Source organism: Camarhynchus parvulus, chromosome 3, assembly GCF_901933205.1.
Source record: "Camarhynchus parvulus chromosome 3, STF_HiC, whole genome shotgun sequence".
Taxonomy (NCBI): Eukaryota; Metazoa; Chordata; class Aves; order Passeriformes; family Thraupidae; genus Camarhynchus; species Camarhynchus parvulus.
The window spans coordinates 41,952,479-41,965,951 of NC_044573.1; positions in this window are offsets into that span (position 1 = coordinate 41,952,479).

Below are 13,473 nucleotides of genomic sequence, written 5' to 3' on the forward strand. Positions count from 1 at the left end.
AACCAAGTTTTAAATCCAGTGCATGAAGTGGACAGATTTTTATGTATGTGTAATGAGAGTTTTTCCTTCAAGTATAGGTGTATGAGGTATGTCAAAAATACTAGGTTTAGGCATTCCTCTAGCATGCTTTAAGATGAAATTAATTCAGCTGATTTCCTTGGACTTGCAGCATTGTTAAACTGGGCTAAATGAGAAGAGAGTCAAGGCTATTATCTTCAAAAACTTGAGAAATGCAAACATTGGTATTCTACCAGATAGAAACTGAAGAGTTAAAGATCTTTTGCATTTGTGGTGTACTCCTTCAGCAAACACAATGGAGATGAAAGTCACAGACTTGAAACTCAATCATCCAACCATGAAACAACTAGGAAAAAGACCAAGGCACAAATATGGTGCCTGGCTAATATCTAATGATAGTTATTAATTTACAGGCTAAATTGGCTTCAAAAGTCTTCTGTTCTTTCCCTCTCTTTTCCACATGTCTTTGGGATGTAATTAAAGGTCTTAGTTTTCACATTTGCTAATGTGCTAAGCTACTTCAGGTTGTCTTGACATCATACTGTTTCACAGCATGGTTAACAGAAATACCAACTTCAACAAAATCCATCTTTGGGTGTATGAACCACTTGCCTTATTATTGCAGCACTACACCAGTGCCACAAAACTTAATGTAAAACTGTAAAACAATTGACAAAGCTGTGTTGAGGAGCAGTGGTGGTAAGGAAACTCAGGAGGACAATGAGTATTTATATTACAATAGTTTCTGCAACATGCTAGAAATGTTTTCCAAGCATAGAAGACACTATTCATTGCCAAAGAGCTTGTGCCTTAAAAGACAGTGTAAGGACAAAGCACAACATAAAGCAACATATGGTATACAAAGTAAAATGATCCATATGATGGTTGCCAGAACAGAGGAGGAAGGGACTTCCTTCTCTTTTTTTTCAGCTGGTTGCTCTTCACTTGGTCTCTAAAGCGGCCTTTCTAAGATAGATAATTTCTTGTCTGTGTCAGTGAATGTTGGAAAAAAGCTTTACTGTTAACTAGGTAATGATGAGACATACTGCTTTGCAGAGAATGCAATGAAAAGTCTTTAAAATTAAATACCAGTCATGATGAGGATGTTATAGGATAAACTTAGTGCAAGGTCATAGTTTTTTATCACCACTTAGATATGGATCTGATATGTTTATTAGAAAGGGGAAAAAAAAGGTTTGGTCAATGAATAACTTTTCTGTTTTTATTAAGTAGTAATAACAGCTGCATTTATACCATGTTTTAGATAGCTTGTGTACTTCAGCTCTGAGATTATATAAGCAACCAAAACAGAATCTTTGAAGCCCAGGGAGAAGGGGAATGCAAAGTAACAAGATTATAGAAGGTTACAAAGTCAGTTCAGAAATAAAGTTTAAATGAAAAGTAATCTCATGCTGAGATAGTTTCGCTGTGAATGGGAAAAAAAGTGCTTGGACTCCAGGCTAAGCTTTTCATTGCTGCCAGAAGGCTTCTTGGAAGCTGCATGTGCTCCTGAGGTGGGTGGTAGCGTCAGGCATCAGTGAGACAGATGCATGTCCACAACAGCATCATAATTAAAAGTCAGAACTTGGGGGCTTGTAGCATTTGCTCTCCTCCACCCAGACCCCTCCATGTTCTTCAGTCTGACTGCTGCTATTCGACTTAAACCATTATTCACTGTTCTCAACAGTGCCATTTTCCAAGCTTGCTTTTCATACTAGCAAGTGAACTGTAACAGGTTTGCAGATTTTCCAAATTAAAGGACAGAACTGTTTGTCTGAGTTGGATTCTCTGTTAAGCTCACTTCCTTTCTAATCAGGACAAAGTGTACAGAGTACATCCACAAGGCTATGCAAGTGCTCCTTTGTTGAATGCACCCTCTTTTCCTGAGGTACTCAAAGGGTTAGCGTGGCTTATTCATCTCCCAGATACCTCCCCTGGCCCCTGTTTCTGGAAAGCAAGGAAAGGGTCACCCAGTAGATGTGATCCAAAAGGTGTGGGGTTATTGCTTGGCAGGACTTGTGCCAGCCATTACAGAGGAGCACATGACCAAACACAGGGTCCCCTCAAATCACTTGGGAAGGGGTTTCAGAACTTTTCAAGATCCAGGCTTTGATATGCCAGGAACTTGGTGTTTTCCACAGTATGAAGTGGCATAGGGCCTTTGGGACAACAGAGAATTTAGCTTAGAGCTCTGAAAATAATCTGCAGCACCCTGTACCATCTTTCATTCTGCTTAGTGCTTGTTGATGCCATTGTAGAGTTTCTCTAAAAGTTTTTGCTGAAATTAAAGTCATAAAATAAGTTGTTTATCACTGAATATCATAATGGTCTAATGTTTAAAAGAAAAAACCTGTCATTATAATCTGAGTTTATAAGTGTTGGACTAAATCACAAAGAGTATTCTCAATTGCTTTATGTAAAGTTGTGTTTAATACTGTCTTTAATATTATGAGATTCCTCCAGGCTGTTTAACTAAAATTGGTTTTGCTGTCCCTGAAATCTGTCTGAAATTATATGCAGTTTCGTATCTGGGAATATAGCCTATTTTTATTACACCAAAATATGGTTAGGGTTGATCTAGAGAGATTTATACCTATTAAAATTTTTGTCTACTGTAATAACTTTATTCATGTTTAAGGAAAATTAATTATGCTAGTGAAATACAAAACAATGGGTTTTTTTTTTTCTTTTTAGCTGAAAATTCTGCTTCCAGATGTCTGTGTCTGTATCTCTAAAGCTATGGAAATGCAGCATAGCTTAGAAAATCCTCAAGACCAACTCATTCCAGTTTTGTCCTCATTTTAAACTTTGCACCATGGAAAGTTCAAAAGCTTTTTTTCACATTGTTTGTGAGATTTCTCCAGAGGGAGTATTTCTGGCTCTGGTTAGAAAAGAACTCCCTGTCTTGCTAAAGATTGACAATTATGTACATTTTTAGCCTCTAACTTAAGCAAGCCAGCAGGCCCTTGGGGTGCTTAAAGTCCAGTTATGAACAGAAAATTACTTTTAAAGAACACTCTCTAAACCCATTTGAAATTCACTCACTGATACAGCAATAAGCAGTTTTGGGGGCAAAAAAAGAGAGAGATTCCTGTTTTATCTGTATGTAGGTCAAATTTATCTGATCTGCTCCAGAAATTTTTCTTGATTTTTCTGCAGAGAAGTCTTCCAGAGTGAGAACAGAGGACTCCAACATCAAGAAAGCCCAGTGCTTCATAGCACCACAATCACAAAAAGACCTGTTCATTCTGCATCTGATATGTGCTTCCTGCCTCTCTGTCATCATGATTCAGCATGGTGACATGCTGAAAGATCATTAAGGTGGAAACAATGCCGAGCAGTGTTAGGATGATGTGACCTGCCGCGATTATTTTGTGTGTACCTGATTTATTGCACATCATATTTTCTCTTTCCTTGTCTTTCGGCTGCCAGGCACGTAGTTCATACTTCTGCCAGTGCCTGGTCTTGTACTTGGAAAAGAGAACAGGGATGCCCTGGGGTGTAGGCAAGGACAGTTTGCCTCTGTCCCTTGGTTTGGGAAGCTTGAGAATACCTCAGTTCATGCCTTGCAATATATCATGCTATTTAATGAGTTACAAAGTCTCCACCTTTTTTATTTATTTTTCTGATTACCTATGAACAGTTACCCAGAGCTCAAGAGGGGAGCTCAAGAAGTGTTCCTTAAAACTATGAAGACAAATTTGTTAAAAACCTGGACGTTTTATCTTTGGGTGAAGATACAGTTTCTTTTCCCTTTCTCCAGATGACTAGCATAATTTCTGATACCCCTAAACTCTTTTTCTTATGGAGGCAGTTGTGCAAGTAGGGGAGATTCCAAGGAAATGGTGATCTTAAAAGACTTGCTATGAAAGGAGAGACCTGTCTCTGTAATTTAAGACAGGAAGGAAAAGATAATAGCGAGTGAGGTTTTGAGCTGATAAGACTGACTAGGTGGTATTCCTCAATAACACTTAGCAGTTTCTTTTTTGTTCTTTCTTTTTTTGACGAGGCAGTTTCTTGAGAAGAATGGGGACAGGCTTCATTTTGTTTGTTTTTCGAGTGAACAATGGTGTCCTCCCTCTTTTCTTGAACAATGGGGATACAGTATTATACCTCATGTTTTGTTAAAACTGTCAAAGTAGCGCATCTGTCCCAAAGAGCTCACCTTTGCCAGGGCTGCCTACAGATGCACATAGACAAAAGCACTGTGAGCCTCCAGGTGGCTCAGTCCTGTGTTTTCTGTCACTAACCATTCTTCCTTCTGCCAGGACAGTGCCTGTGTTCCCAAGCATTTGCTCTGATGCATAACTCGATCCAATGTCCTGTTGCTCTCCTGCCATTGCACCCTTCAGTGTCTATCCCATCCCAAAGGCTTTGTGATGTCTGTTTTTGCAAAGACGCAGTGCCCTTACTCTATGCCTCCCTGTTTGCTTTCAGTGCTCCTCCTGTGCCCTTCTTCAACACTTCCTTCACTTGTGGTTCACTTAAGACACAGTGTTGAGTTGCTGCCCACCAGCAGGGGTGGTTCTGCTCCCTCCAGAGCCTTTCTCCTTGGCATCGCTCTTGTCAAGCCCTTTGGTGAGTCAGTTCAAGAGAGTAGCTTTCTGTTGGATTAACAAGTTGGATCAAGTGGTTTGATGTGGTGTAAGAGAGGGTGTGGACCAGCAGGGCCAGGAGTCTGGGAGGGAAAAGCAGGACCACCCAAGTCAGAATAGTAAGCTGACTCGGTCACGTCATGTAACTTCACTCTTATTTACTTCACATTATGTAACTTGACCCATTTCTACTTTCTCTTTTCTCTGATTGAAGAGAAGCTTTTCATTTTGGAGCTGTATTGAGGGAATCAGCAGATCCAAAGGGCAGGATATTTTGTACCAAGACAGGATAATGGCTAGTGTCACCTGATACTGCTGTCTAAGGATGCAAGGAGAGGTGTTTCAGGCTATTGATGGTGCAAACAGCATGCCAGGGACTCCAATTTTGTAGGTTTTTGTTTGTTTCTTTGTTTTTCTTTTCACGTTTTAGTAGTTGAAAGGTTCTGGCTGTTGATGATAATAGTTATTGATATTTTAGAACTGAACTCCATGGTATTAAAACTTGTGATATTGATGCACACTTGTTATGATGGTGTTCTCTGTCTTATTCTTCCTATGCTAACAAGCACAACCCTCTGTGCAAATACTCTTTGACTAATACCAGAGTAAGGTATTTCATCTTGGTTTAAAGCACGTCCCAAGGACAGATACTTACTAAACCAGGAATGCTAGTAGTGGATATACAATAATTTAAATTCCCATATTATGAAAATTGTTGTCTCCTCCCTGCATGATCTAAACTGACACTATTCATTTTATCTCTTTCAGTGGGCATTCAGATGGCACAATGCTGTTCATGAATCCACTGAAACATAATGTTGGAATTGTACATTGAAGAGCTTTTACAAACCAGTAGTGAAATATTAAGTCCTGGAAAATTAAGCTTACAAGGATTTTGTGCAAGTGCACAGCTAAATTTGTATTATTAACATCCTTGTTTTGTGTTCAGAGTGATAGTATGTGCTGCAGAGCTGTAATTAGTGCTGGGTTGTGATTGAGTCTTGCTATCATTCTGCATCAGCTTGTCACTGTTTGAGTCACCTGAACCTGTTCCTTGCTCATCCAGTCAGCTAATTAGTGACTTAGAGAAAAGGTAGCATTTTATTGGTACTAGAAAAAATGGCCTTTCATTTTTATGCAGAAGCAAAAAACAGGTCAAGAAGCAACTCGCTCCTTCTTCATCCACTTAGAGTGCAAGGGAAGATGATAATGTTTATCTTGTCAGGAGGTGGATTTCACTTTTTTTCCTTTCCTATTGCATTAGGTTTATATTTTCTCCCTGGAATTATTCTCTTTTTTGTTGTTGTTTTGGGTGTATGTTGTTGTTTGTTCATTTGTTTGTATCGGGGTGTATGTGTCTACCCTCAGATTGTTGGTAATGCCAGGACCATGTTCAGGAGTTTTCATTAAAAAGCAGATTCCTAAAAAGTATTTCTCCTTTATTTTAGAGCTTCCTCACTGTGTGATTGACTTCTGACTGGAGGGGACAGGCAGACAATAGATGAAGACTCTGTCCTCATCTATTTACCAAATTGTTCAAATGGTTGTTGAAATTTGTGTAGGAGGCAACACTCCTCCCTTTGTGCAAACACATCCTCCAATAAAAGCCATGTGCTGTGGGCAGAAGTAGTCAAAGACTTGCTGCCTTTTTCTTTTTTTAATAAACAGCAACTTATCAGTTTCAGAGGCTAAACATGGCTAGCTCATATATGCGCACAGACTGTGTTTGTGGATTTGCCCCCCTGTGAACCCAGCCTGACCCCTACCTTATTTTAGCTACAGCTACAGCCATTTATCCACTATTTTAAAGCATATTCTGTGTTTAACTTGTGACACGAGTAAAAAAAAAAAGCTGAATCATATCTTTGTGGAGCAACACGCAGCAGTGCATTTGTTAATGGAACCTTATTTTTGATTTTAAAATATCAGCCTCAATCTATTAAGGAACAGCAGCACAAAGCTAAAAACAGTTTTTCTTCTCTGTTATCTTAAGATAGCTCTGAATCACAGACCTAGGACAAAAGCAATTGAGAATATGGGTTCATGGTAGAGAATCTGCCCCAAGCATGTCAGGAAGGAAAGTTTTCAGAGGTTCATAAATGCCAATGAATAACATCAAACACATGCCTGGTGCACTACATACTGTACTGCAAAGGTTCAGTGATTGTTAGAGCCAGGCAAAGCTCTAAAGCAAGGTGGGAGCTTGTTTCCCTTTGTAAGCCTTCAGAGCAGCTAGATGTGAGCTCTTCCAGAAAACTCCCTGGAAACTTTCATCTAGCCTCAGTGCTCTATAAATAGAGGAGGTCTTCATCCCTGAGGAGGTTTTGCAGTGTTGTGTGGGGGAGTGCTGAGCTCTGATGCAGGCAGAGGACGCAGAGTTGTGGAGCAGTGTGGTGGAACCAGGAAGGGGAACAGGATCTCCTTCATTGTGAGATGAGGTGTGAGGACAGGTTGAGAGGAGAATAATTAAGATATAAGGCTCTTCCCAAAAATGTGTTTGGAGGGAGAAATTCCCTTAGATGCTATACAGAAACTACTGCCAGCAGTGTGGAAAATGAAGCCACAGTGACCATCAGCTGCAAATGACGAAAAAAGATACCTGCCTCAGTCAGTCAAGAAACACTCCTGAAGAGGGGATCTTTCCCTTCCCACCACAAATGGAGAAATTGTTTCACTGGGAGCAGTGAATACAGCAATACATGCTGTAAGAAATGCTGTAGTTCACCATGTAGAAATTATTCAATTTTTCTGATGGACTGTCATGAGTGTGGTAATATATGACAGAGTAATCACAAGCATAACTCTAGACTAAGTCCCAAGAGCAAAACACTTGGAAATTTGTTCCTGAAAAATATGTAAATATAGAAGGAAACCAGGTGACTGTTACAGAAACCAGAAGAGTCTGACCTAACACTCTCCCTTTTCATTAATGTAGGTCCCCTGATTGTGATGGCAGATTAAAAAGCACTGTCTTCCAAAATTTAGCTACACTGTATTTTCCAAGATTTAGCTACAGTTTAAATATGGAGGAGAAGTTGTGTTTGAGTAAAGTTTCATGTATTATTTTCAAAAGGAATAACTTTAAAAAATTGTATTGGAAAAGGAAAATTTCAGTCTTACTTCTGACAGCACAGCCTCATGGCAATATCAAAGTCTTGTGTACTATACATTTGAAAGAGGCATACTCCATACTTGTTTGGTTAGTTTTAGGGAAAAAAATCTGAAAATACGAAAAAGAGGCTTAATTTTGGCTAAGCTCAGTAATTTGGAGTGAACAAGGCTAATATTGGAGGCAATATTCTGTCTACAGAAGAATGAAAAAATGAAAGCAAACTATTTTCCTGCTTACTGACTGCATATTGAACGGTGGTCTATAGATAAGTTATTTTTTATCTCGAAGACCTTTGATATGCAATCTTTAAATGTTTTCTTCCTGCCAGCAGAGTTTCAGAGTTAAGAGAAACCTTAATTTTGTTGATGTAAAAACAATATGGGAATAATAATAATATAGGAAAACTGAGCCACTGCCCTACAAGGCTATCATTCATCTGCCTTCCTGAAAGTATCATCTAGCTACAATTTCTTTTAAAAAGCTTACAATTTCTTTATCTCTAAAGGTGAAGGAGTTGTGTTTTCTGTACCAGAACAGTGCTTACTTCTTTCAGTGTGCTGAGGTTTTATGGTGGAATTTTAAGATCAGCCCTTTAAATGGGCTAGAAAGTATGATACAAAGTGCTAATTTTAAGGTAAATTACAAGGAGAGAAACCTCACAAAACCAAAACTGATGACAAATCACTTGGTCATGCTTGGCTTCTAAGTAATGGGGACAAAATGTACAAATGGGAGGGGATTTCTAACAGTGTCATGCATTAGCTCCCAAAAACTTCCCTTTGCTTTTTTATTCCAGTGAGCAAAGTCATTCTCATATATCTCAGGCTGCTGCAACTGAATCGTCTACTGCAATCTCAAATGCCACAATGGAAAGAGTTTCTTCATGTAAACAACCCTGTTCACACACACGAGAGAGAAGTAGTCGCTCCAGTGTTGGTGTAATCTCTCTGAGCAGCTTCTCAGACACCCTAAGGCAGTACTCTTGAAGTCGTGCACCCATAGCTGACATGTGTACAGTGGTTTTAAGAATATTTTGTTAACATTTTGCTAACTACTGAAATACATTGTTCATAAATTAGTCTGGCTGCATGCTGTGTTTCTGTGAGAGTGTCTGAGAAAGAAGGGAGAGGCTAGAACTTGTTTTCAAGTGGTTTATTGAGTACTAAACTCATAGCTAGAGTAAATGCAGCAGCAAATAACCTGATCTTTGTGTTACAACAGTGCACAGTCTCACCTTCTCCCTTCTTGCATCGTATTTCCTATCTAGGTCACTGTGCAGTGCAAGGCTGTTGATTTACCAGATAATGTTTCTACACGTTGCCCTAGTCATGGTGATGACAGGTTTTCAGACTGTTTATGCAAATCTCTAGTGTCTTGAGCCTACTCCTGGCACAAATTTTACCTTCCTCCTTGCTGGTTTGGTGCCTGGTATGGCTTGCCCAGCCTTATGGATGGCACTGGCTATACTGACATCTAAGCGACTTTTAGATAAAGCCATCTTGCTGTCAGCCTGTTAAACATAGATTCCATCACTACCCTGCAACTGCTGTGTAATTAAATGTTCTGCTAGGCATACTCTGGCTTAATGAGTTTTATGAGTCATGGTGGCAAAGAGAAAGGAGAGTCCCCGAAAACAAGAATGGGCACAAACACCCTCTTGATAATTATCATATTTAGAGAGTAAGGTTCTTGTACAGAGAAGTAAACACCAGGTCTCCTTGGATCCCTTGTCAGAGACTCTCACACTGATGCCTGCTAAGGTACCGGAGAAAGTGATTTTGCAGTTCTGAATTATATAAAACAGTAGTACAGGCACTTGCAAAAAAGTGGTTTGTTTGTGGCATCTTGATTTGAGAGGCTTGAGAAGGAAGGAAGGAAGAGGTGAGAACTTGCAAATTCTGTGCTCTCATAAGCTCAACCCCAAACCCATCTACACCACAGAACATGTGTTACACCTAGGAGGAGAGCGTTGCTAGGTCCCAGTAGTCAAGATCTGAGCATTTAAAGCATCACCAAAACCATGTCTCACTAGCTGCAAGCAACTAGGAGCATGAAAACTGCTGGTGTGAGAAGGAGCTCAGCAGCATCATGCTCTTGTGTGCTGAGGCAGCGGGAATGCACCTTGCATGGCCAGGACCATCCCACCCCCTGCTTTCACACCCTGTTGTTCCAGGAGGGAAGGACTGTGCCCTTGGCAGTGTGTGCAGCGTGGTGTGGCTCTGCTTGACCCCAGCTGGACCTCAGTGGAACCTTCCCCTTGACTGCCAGTGGAGGGAAGAGGCAGTCAAGGAGAATGTAGAGATGAAAAAGTGTTGGGCCCATCTGGAGTTCCTCTGACCAGACTCACCCTCTTGGTGTAGCTTGCACTGAACACAAGCCAAAGCCAGCTCCTGGGTGCATGGGGCAGAGCAGCACAGAGGTGCCTAAGTCAGTGTGTAAACTTCAGGTCTGTGGGCTGAGGAGATTACTGCTCATCCAGCTCTCAGGCACACACACACCCCAGCAGCTTTCCTTGACCTATTTACTAGCATTGAACTAGATATAGGCAGACCTTGTGTTTCAGCTGCCTGAGCTACCACGGCTCACTTTGATACCAGAGGAGCAGGGGAAGCATACAAACAGTTTTGCTGACAAATCTGGGAGGGTAGTGATGGTTAGGAGGAGAATGGTAACAGCCAGGGTGGGATTGGATGGAGGTACTGACACTGCAGCAACAGCTGGAAACTGGAGTCTCCAGCCTGGCTGGGTCCATATGGCTGCTTACAGGCTGTGGTTGCAGACAGGCTATGACTGCACAAGCAGGGCTTTGAGTAGAGCTGTTCCCTCCCTTTCCCCATGCTGCCCCAGGAGGTGCTGCAGCTGCCCCAGCAGCCTGCCTGCCCCTCCCGTGGCTCTCCTTGTTTCTCCTTGTCTCACCTGAGCCTGGTGTGCTTATGCAGGGACTGCTCATGCTGAGCCAGCTCGTATCCAGTGCTTGCAGCAGCACATACCACAAATGGCAGGGCTCTGTGCTGTTCCCCAGATGGGACAAGAATCAGCCTCTGCTGCAGCCCCTCTGCTTAGCTTGTCTTTGCACCTTAAGCCGTTCATCTATCTGGGTCCTGTTGCAAATGCTGAACTAAACCCTTAATACCCCTGAGCAGGGATGGAGGGTTAAATCAGATGAAAGATTATAGTATCTTAGCAGGATATATGCTTAACCAAGAGTCCTGGGTCTGTAACTAAAGTCTAAAATGCCCCCAGGCAGCTGGCTACACCCCTGGTGGTGCCAAGACTTGCTAAGCAGCAGCCTGTGTGAGCTGCTGGTCCCTATTCAGTCAGATCTGCTGCTGTCTCTTCAAGACCAGGACACCAACTTCGTTTGGTGGGCATCCTAACCCATGGGCAAGAGAAGGTGGCACATGAAATTCTTTGCAAAACCCTGCAAACCTGAGACAGATGTCTAACCTGCAGAGTGGGATTCACACAGCCTGTTCCTCCAGACACAGACAGTTTCTTGCTTCTCACCTTTTCAGTCCTCCAGGCACTTTTTGAGGTAGCCACCAAAGCACATGCTTGAGGTGGTGGCAGAAGAGAAAGGCCTGTGCAAGCAGGAAACATAGTCCATATATGAGAAGCATGGGAGGTCTGGCATACGGCACCTTCAGTTTGTACATCCCAGAAAAAATGAAAGAACAGTAAATAAAGCTGTCTGCTTTTTTTGGCTCTGGTGATTGAAACTAGGTGGTGTGAATTAGTATAATTTAATTTTCATCACTCTCTTTTATAAGCTCTAAAGTTCTGCATCTCATATGACTTACAATCTTTATGGGCTTCATTTTTGATCTCTTTTTAGATGTTGATATATCCATGCTATTTTTAGTCTTGCAGACTATTTTTGGGTAATAGCTACAAGATACAGTCTTTCTTTTAGCCAGCCTGATAGCCCAAACTGTGCCAGAGTCTCCTTCTTTTATACTGATTGCTGCAACATCCTTTCTCTGGTTGTGAGACCACACACTCATTGACCCTGCAGCTGCATACACATTCACAGGGCTGCTACAAAATCTGTTTTCTTTGCTTGCTGTTTTCTCACCCCTTTCCACTGATCTCCTTACCTCAGTAAGAGAAGAATTCAACCCAACTTATACAAGTCCATTTATATTGTGGCTGATGGTATTTTACTCTGTACGTGCAGATGGGCTTCTTTGCTGTGCACAGCAACGGGTGGAGCGGCTTTGCTCTGTGTGCCATACATGGGGAAATATTGTAAAGCTGCTCTCTACAAGCTCAGATTGAGTTTCAGTGATTTTAAACTATCAAACACACCTGCTTATCTTTCCTTTAAGAACCTTCCAAGCCTATCCCCATTCTTTCCAGGACAAAATACAAGCTGAAATCCCTCCTTCAAGGCGATGCCGTATTTCCCCATGCTTAGATTTTTACCCCTACAACTTTGTTTTCTTTCTCATTCTCCCTTTCACTTCCAGAAGATGCACCAGGGAACATCTGCTTCCCAGAAGTTCCTTAGATCATCTGCAGTCAAACTGGCAATGGCAAACCTGTGGGTGTCCCACTGCCCCTTGGGCTGGCCAGGCAGTGATGCTGCAGGGCTACTGCACTTCTAAGTGTGGATGACATAAAGTGGAATCACATCCTGCTCAAGTTCTTTGCATGCTGCAAACAAGATTAACTTGGATCTTAGAAATTAAAATAGACAGGCTATAAGTTCTTGCAGATGTTTATAGAGATTGCTTAGGAAATAAAGATCCAAACTGTGATAAAAATAATGAAAGAAAATAATCTAGATTATTTTGGTAAATTCTGTTCTCTTACTGTGACACAGAATTTATCTTGCAGACTACTGTAGGTCATCAATCTATTTTGTTTTAAGATAGTAGTTTCTTTCTTCCCCAACCATATCCTAATATTTGCATTATAAAAAATAAAATAGTTTAGACATTTTAATTTGTCTGTGCTAGAAAAGGGTACTATTACAACAATGCAGAAGTAATCATTCATACCTATTGTGCAGACAGCATAAAGATATAATAGAACAGCAACTCCCAAGTAAAAACTGGAAGAAATTAAGTGGTATAAGTCACCTCTCTATCATCCAAAGAAGGGATTTTGCCAGCATAAACAAACGAGTTTGGTTACAAAACCTCACAGTTCTTACTGCAATTATTATACCAGGAAAACTTGTAGATCCAGACTGCCTACAAAAACATGACTGCAGCAGCCACCAATATCCCAAGGACTTGTTACACTGAAGTCAGTCCAGTTACAACTCTTGATTTCACTGAAAGTTATTCCAAGAATGACTTTCTCCCACTGGACTGGATTCCCTTTCATAACAGGAGCATAAAATACTCTCCTAGTACAATCACATATTCCAGGAAATATGTAAAAGGAATTTTTTTTTTATGGTGGGGGAGGGACCGTGCTGTGAAGATGAATCATTTCTGTATTGGAATTCTTCCACTTCAGTAAATATCCAACCTCCCACCAGCATGCTTGCCCTCCTTATTTTGCTGGCTTGTGAGATTTTTACAGCTCCAGGTGGCCTCTTTTTCCCTCCTAGATAGCACAAGTCAGCCTCACAGCCAACACAACAGCTAACCAGAACTTTTTTTAGCTTGATAAATATATCTGTGTGAAGGCATTGTGTGGTGTGTGTGAATCCAAGTGGGGCCAAGGTGCGAGCTGGGCAGCACGCAGCCCAGGGCTGGGGCAGCTCTGTGCCAGGCTGAGGAACTCTGTCCCTCC